Below are 7,854 nucleotides of genomic sequence, written 5' to 3'. Positions count from 1 at the left end.
GCACAATCCTTCAGAGCCAGGTACCTTGTGCGTGACTGGAGCCGCCCCCCGCGGCCGGGCTGGGAACAATGGGGACTGACAGCGGCGGGGGGGGGGGGGGGAGGAGCCCCCCCGGCTTTGCCTTTGCAAATGGAAAACCTGCCCCCCCCCCGCCTCGCTCCCTTCCAGCGCCCTGGGCCGCGCTGCCTCCGCGGGGCCTCAGAGGATCGGACCCCCCCCCCCCGCAGCGGGATTGCAGACCCCCCCCACCTCCCCGGACATACACGCGCCTAGGACATACAGCCCCCCCCCAGGATACACACACACCTAGGACACCCCTCCACGGCACACACCCCCCTAGGGCACAGACACACATACACACCCTAGGGGATAGACAAAATGCAGGACAATGTAGCACTTTAAAGACTGACAAGATGGTTTATTAGATGATGAGCTTTCGTGGACCAGACCCCCTAGGAAACACACACACACACCCCTAGGACACCCCCCCAGGGCGCACACCCCCCCAAGGGATAGACACACCCTAGGAAACACACACACATACACCCCTAGGACACACAGATACATCCCTAGGACACTCCCCCCAACACACACACACACACACACACACACACACACACACACACACACACACACAGATACATCCCTAGGACACTCCCCCCAAGATACACACACACACAGATACATCCCTAGGACACTCCCCCCAAGATACACACACACACACACACACACACACACACACACACAGATACATCCCTAGGACACTCCCCCCAAGATACACACACACACACACAGATACATCCCTAGGACACTCCCCCCGACACACACACACACATACACACACACACACACACACACACACACATACATCCCTAGGACACTCCCCCCGACACACACACACACACACACACATACATCCCTAGGACACTCCCCCCAAGATACACACACACACACACGCACGCGCACACACCCTAGTACACACACACAACCCCCCACGGCGTGTTTACAGTTGTATGCCTGGCAAGGTTTCTGTGTGCCGAACCTCCCCCCCCCCCACCCCGTTTCAGTTTATATTGTTTCAGCCTCCCCCACCCCATGCCAAGGTGGTGGAACGAGGGGGGTGCAGGGTGGGGGGCTGCAGCCCCTCCCCTCCCTTGCTAGAAGTGGCTCCCAGCAGCCCCCTCATTGTTCCGGCAGTCCTGACCAAGGGCCTCACTTGCTTTGAGGTGGGGGGAAGGGGACAGTGGTCCCAGCCAGACCTCAGTCCCCCCCCCCACTCTTCATAGAGCTCCTGGCTGCTCCCCCCCCCTTTGCCATAACCCCTCTGAGCCAGGGCCGGCGTGGGGCCTCAGGGGTCAGGCAGGCCCGGCCCCAGCCAAGGCGCTGGCTTTGCTATGTGGAAACCATCCCAGCCAGATAATGCCCCCCCCAATTGCTTTGCAGTGATGTCCCCCCCCGTGTTGTCCTTGCAGGCAGCATCTCCCTAGCGCCAAACCGCCCCCCCCTTGCTTGGAGGGCCCTGCCTTGGCACCTTGGCTGTAGGCCCGAGCAGGAGGCTGTCCCGACATAGCCACCCAAACCCCCCCCCCCCGGAGCCGCACCCCTTCCTCGCGCTGCACCCCCCCCATTTTCAATTCAAGGTCACTGTGACAGCCCCTCCCCCGCCGAGAGCCACTTCCCCGGCGCCACAAAAGCCATTTTGAGCGTGGAGCGATTCGGCGGCTCCCCCAGCCTCCGTCCTTCGCTGCCCCTGCCAACGGGCCTGGGGGGCGGGGTGCAGAGGGGCTGGGGTGCAGGGAGGGGGTGTTGCAGATGGGGGAGGGGGGAGAGCTGGGGAAGGGCAGTGACCCCATCGCAAAGGGGCTGGAGCGGTGGGTTGGATGGAGGAATTTGGGGCGTCCCCAAAGGCATACGCCATGGAGGGGCTGCAGGGGGGGCCCTGATGGAAGCTACCCCCTCTCTCTGTCCCCATTTGCGGTGCTTTTTGGGACGGGGGGGCTGTGGGGAGGGGGAGGGGGCAGAGATGCAGTGGGGGGGAGGGGGGGTTCACAGCAGCTGAGCCGGTGTCTCTTAAAGTCCCAGCACAGGTGGCTTAGGAGTGGGGGAGGGGGAGCCTCACTTCCCCCCCACTTCCCCTCCGGTGGAGGGGGAGCAGTTTGGCGAGCTGACAAAGGCGTGCCAAGGGGAGGGGCAGCCAGGGATGAGCCAGCGTCAGCTGGGGGGTGGGGCTCTGCCACCTCTCTGCCTTTGGAGCAGGGAGCCCCACATTTTGCTGCCCTTCCCCCCCCCACACACAGCCCATGGCCGGTTCCCGGGGGAGTGGTGGCCCCGAGGCTTTGTGCAGAGATGATGGAAATGGGAGGGGGCTGAGGTGATGCATTGGGGGTCAGATGCCATGTATGGGGGGGGCTGGTGTGACGTATCGGGGTGGGCACCATGTATTGGGGGGCTGGTGTGACGTATCACGGTGGGCACCATGTATCGGGGGCTGTTGTGACATATCGGGGTGGGCACCATGTATTGGGGGGCTGGTGTGACGTATCAGGGTGGGCACCATGTATCGGGGGCTGTTGTGACATATCGGGGTGGGCACCATGTATTGGGGGGCTGGTGTGACATATCAGGGTGGGCACCATGTATTGGGGGGCTGGTGTGACGTATCGGGGTGGGCACCATGTATTGGGGGGCTGGTGTGACATAGGGTGGGCACCATGTATTGGGGGGCTGGTGTGACGTATCAGGGTGGGCACCATGTATCGGGGGCTGTTGTGATGTATCGGGGTGGGCACCATGTATTGGGGGGCTGCTGAGATGTATCGGGGGCGCCATGTGTGGGGGGAATGAGGGGGTGTGTGGGCAGCCCTGCCCACCTGGCTTGGGGAGGCCCCACTCTGTGGGGGCGGGGCCCTACCCCCAGCCCAGAGGAGAGTCTGCATGAGGGGCAGGGCCCTAGGGGTGGGGTGGGGCCCAATGTAGCACAGGACATGTGGTGAGCTCCCCCCCACCTGGCCCCCTCCAGGAGTCCTGGCTGAGCCTCACATCAGCACCGAGCTAAGGCCCCGCCCCATTTCAGGCCCTGGCCAGTTCCCTGCAGGGCTCAGCCAGGGCACCAGAGCTCAGTCAGGCGCTGGGAGGGGAGTGGGGGCTAGTGGGTAGAGCAGGGGTGAGGCGGGAGTCCAGATGCCCGGGTCTGTCCCCAGCACCGGGCCCTGGGGGGACGTTATTGTCGGAGGCTCCTGCCTCGGTGTCACTCTTTGTTCTCTGCTCCTTTATCCCTTTCGGGGGAGGGGGGCTGGACTGGCCAGGCTGCCCTGCCTCCTCCATGCCCAGCTGGTCTGGTGCTGCCCTGTGCCAGGCTCAGGGCTCTGCTTCCTTCAGAGGCTGTTTCAATCCCCATTTGGCTTTGGGCTCAGGGGCCTGGCCCCCCGCCCTCATGGGGCCCCTCTATAGACCCCCAGCGGGTGAGTGTAAGGAGTTCCCAGGGCAGGATGTGGCCATGTGTGGTGGGAAGCTAGGACAATAGGGGGGTGCAGGTTAGGAGTGGGGGGCACTGGCAGAGCTGGGGTGGGGGGCTCAGTGCTGGGCTGGCAGGGGCTGCGGGGCAGGAGTGGGGGGCACCGGCAGGGCTGGGGGAGTGCTCAGGGCGGTGCTGGCAGGGGCTGCAGGTCAGGAATGGGGGGCACCAGCAGGGCTGGGGTGGGGGAAGGAGCCCAAGGCCGGGCTGGCATGTAGTTTTGTGTCATGTCTTCCAGTCATGTAGCGTGTAGGACTGGTGGTTACTTCTACGCTTTGCGGTGCTTAAGGACCCAGGCTCCTGGGTTCTGCCCCCGGCTCTGGGAGCAGAGCAGGGTCTAGTGGGCTTGAACAGGGAAGCAGGACTCCTGTGTTCCCTGGGCCTCAGTTTCCCATCTGTACACCGGGGAGAATAGCCCTGCCTCGTGGGGCATGCAAGGGTAAATACAATACGGGGGTGGGACGTGGGCATAGCTAAACAGCTGTTGTACTACCAGACTCTCTCTAATATCTGGGCACCACCCAGTTTTCATCTTCACGCCCCTGGGGGGCAGGGCAGGGCTGTTATCCCCATTTGTACAGATGGGGAAACCGAGGCACAGAGCAGCTAAGGCCTTTCCCTTGGATGGGAGAAGCCGAAATACCTTCATGGCTCTAGTCTCAGGACAGAGCCCTGATCCCTGTACTCCCATTGGGCTCAGCTTCCTGCCCGGCAGCCCTGTCAGCCCTGTGCAGGGCCAGCCCCCTTCCTGCTACCCACTTCCCAGCTCCCCGTGGGTCATCTCTGCCCCTGGGCAGCAAGTGGGCCTTGGCACCCTTCCCCCAGCCTGGGACCCTGCGAGAGGGTTGTGTTGGCCCCCAACTCTCCTAGGATGCTACTGGGGTGGCCCCGCTCTGCCCATTGGCCCACACAGCCGGGGTGGTGCTGAGTCCAAGGGGGAGTCCTTCCCAAGGCTGATGGCTGCTCCCATGGGGCTGCGGCTTGCACAGCGGCAGGGAGCCAGACCGGCTGTGTTCTAGCCCCACTCGGGGGGGGGGGGGGAGCCAAGGTGGCTTCATGCAGGCAGCTCCTGAGCTGTAAACAAGCCCCGATACGGCACATCCCGTGCAGCTCCCATCCTTTCCTTGCACCACTGCAGCTGGGAGATTTGCATCCCGCCCCCAGCGACAGTGGGGGGAAGGATCAGCCACGAGACGCCCGCCCTTCCCCCGCACGGGCCAGAGCCGCTAACAGAGCCCTGGAGTCCGGGCTTGGGTCCCCAGCGTCCCCCCATGGTGGAGCGAGGGGCTGTAGGGGGCAGCCTTTCCCCCGGCGGGGGGACTGGCCTGGCGCTCCGGACAATGCCAACTCGGGGCAGTGGCTGGAGGGGGAAGGGCTAGCAGGCACTCAGGCCGGGCATATCCAGCAATGGGCGGGGGGGGGCAGACTGGCTGCGGGACTTTTGCAGGAGGGGCTGAGGGGAGGGGAATGTGAGGAAATGGGGCAATTCCTGGCATACCCCCCCCTTTCAGTTCTGGGTTCTCGTGGGTCGTCACGTGGCTGGCTGGCTGGCTGGGGTGGGCTCCCACCTGCTCTGGATCTCCCCTTCCCTGGCACCTTGGCTACTGGGACTCAAGGCCCAGTCATCATATTCTGGGAGCCAGGCCTCCTGGGTCTGTCCCCGGCTCTGAGAGCACAGGGGAGGGTAGGCCTAGTGGTTAGAACATGGGGGAAGGGAGGGTTCCAGGGTTCCATTCCTGGTTTGTGGAGGCCTTGCTGCACAGCTTTGAGTTTAAAACTACAGGAGAAATCATAGAATTATAGAATCATAGGACTGGAAGGGACCTCGAGAGGTCATCGAGTCCAGCCCCCCGCCCTCAAGGCAGGACCAAGCTCCGTCTACACCATCCCTGACAGATGTCTATCTAACCTGTTCTTAAATATCTCCAGAGAGGGAGATTCCACCACCTCCCTTGGCAATTTATTCCAATATTTAACCACCCTGACAGTTAGGAATTTTTTCCTAATGTCCAATCTAAACCTCCCCTGCTGCACTTTAAGCCCATTACTCCTTGTCCTGTCCTCAGAAACCAAGAGGAACAAATTTTCTCCTTCCTCCTTGTGACACCCTTTTAGATATTTGAAAACGGCTATCATGTCCCCCCTTAATCTTCTTTTTTCCAAACTAAACAAGCCCAGTTCATGAAGCCTGGCTTCATAGGTCATGTTCTCTAGACCTTTAATCATTCTTGTCGCTCTTCTCTGTACCCTTTCCAATTTCTCCACATCTTTCTTGAAATGTGGCACCCAGAACTGGACACAGTACTCCAGCTGAGGCCTAACTAGTGCAGAGTAGAGCGGCAGAATGACTTCACGAGTTTTGCTTACAACACACCTGTTGATACAACCTAGAATCATATTTGCTTTTTTTGCAACAGCATCTCACTGTTGACTCATATTCAACTTGTGGTCCACTATGACCCCTAGATCCCTTTCCGCCATGCTCCTTCCTAGACAGTCGCTTCCCATCTTGTATGTATGGAACTGATTGTTCCTTCCTAAGTGGAGCACTTTGCATTTCTCTTTATTAAACCTCATCCTGTTTACCTCTGACCATTTCTCTAACTTGCTAAGGTCATTTTGAATTATGTCCCTATCCTCCAAAGAAGTTGCAACCCCACCCAGTTTGGTATCATCTGCAAACTTAATAAGCGTACTCTCTATCCCAATATCTAGGGGTATGTCTACACTACCCCGCTAGTTCGAACTAGCGGGGTAATGTATGCATACCGCACTTGCAAATGAAGCCCGGGATTTGAATTTCCCGGGCTTCATTTGCATAAACTGGGCGCCGCCATTTTTAAATCCCTGCTCGCCATTTTTAAATCCACGAGGAGTAACGGTAGTTCGGACTAGGAAGCCTAGTCCAAACTACCTAGTTCGTGCCGCGTGTAGCCGTGCGGCACGGGGTTCGAACGAGCAGGGATATAAAAATGGCGGCGCCCAGTTTATGCAAATGAAGCCCAGGAAATTCAAATCCCGGGCTTCATTTGCAAGTGCGGTATGCCTACATTACCCCGCTTGTTCGAACTAGGAGGGTAGTGTAGACATACCCTACATCATTGATGAAGATATTGAACAGTACGGGTCCCAAAACAGACCCTTGCGGAACTCCACTTGTTATCCCTTTCCAGCAGGATTTAGCACCGTTAACAACAACTCTCTGATTATGGTTATCCAGCCAATTATGCACCCACCTTATCGTGGCCCTATCTAAGTTATATTTGCCTAGTTTATCAATAAGAATATCATGCGAGACCGTATGATGGCAAAATCATCAAATGGAAAATGACTTAGCAAATCTCCTCCCTCCCCCACCCACCTGGCTTGACAGGTTACGAGACACTCCTAAAAAAAACCTGGCTTGGTGAGAAAGTGGAGAGGAATGGACTGGACAGCATGTGTGTTTCCTGGATGGGCTCAGCATGTGTCCTAGCCCCTGTACTGCTAGCTATAGAGGGAGTCTCCGGAATCAGAGGCGTTTGGCCGCAGGAGTGGCTGAGAGCTGTGCCCGTGCCTAGGAAGGACTCTAGCCACAGCGGCGTGGCTCCGGCCGAGCTGAGAGGGCGGGATGTGGGGCTGGAGGGGGTCAGTGTGGGAACACGCGCATGCGCCGTGTCTGGCAACGTCCTCCTGCCTCACCCTGGGCCCACGCAGGTCGCTGGCTGTTATGGGGCCAGGAGGGGCAGGGAATTGGGCATCCTGGAAGCGCAGCCCCAGAGGTAACCCTCACATGATCCCTCCCCTGTCTCCCACTTCCAGACAAACAGAGGCTAGGGACAGCATCCCTACCCATCCTGGCTAATAGCCATTGATGGACCTAACCTCCATGACCTAACCCTGGTAAAGTTCTAGCCTTCACTGCATCTTCTGGCAAGGAGTTCCACAGGTTGACTGTGCAGGACAGTCAAATTGTAGCTGCTTCCCCACCCCTCCTCCGTCAATGCAGCAACTTGGCTAGGCAGGGTCTCTCTCCCGCTATGGATCTGTGCCAACGGGTCCTTGATCTGTCAGGTCTGTGCACCGCCTGGCACCGCAGGGCCCCACACCTCAGCTAACAACCTCAGCCCAGTGCTGTGAGATCCGGGGAGCAGCGGCCCCAAATATCGCTTAGTATCAGTAGCTGTTGAACCCTCGGCGCCAGGTTTCCCTCGGGCACAGTGCACGCTCACACGGGCTCTCCCAGGCTGTGGGTGGGACGTGCCATCCTGCTGAGTGAGCAAGCAGGAGTTGGGGACGTTACACGTCTCAGGGGGTCGGAGCTGTGCTGGGCATAGAACAGAGTCCAGCAGCGCCGGGGT

The 7,854-nt window shown here is 59.5% G+C and overlaps 1 protein-coding gene across 4 annotated transcripts in view; it reads left to right on the top strand.

Annotated features, from left to right (window-relative positions):
• The window catches only part of ELAVL3 (ELAV like RNA binding protein 3), a 35,215-nt gene that overhangs the window by 797 nt on the left and 26,564 nt on the right, over nt 1-7,854 (top strand). The gene's annotated exons all lie outside the window — the stretch shown is intronic.

Source organism: Pelodiscus sinensis, chromosome 19 (assembly GCF_049634645.1).
Source record: "Pelodiscus sinensis isolate JC-2024 chromosome 19, ASM4963464v1, whole genome shotgun sequence".
In the NCBI taxonomy this organism is placed as follows: Eukaryota; Metazoa; Chordata; order Testudines; family Trionychidae; genus Pelodiscus; species Pelodiscus sinensis.
Note: the sequence above shows the minus strand (reverse complement) of the source record. Positions and strands in the feature narration are given on the sequence as shown.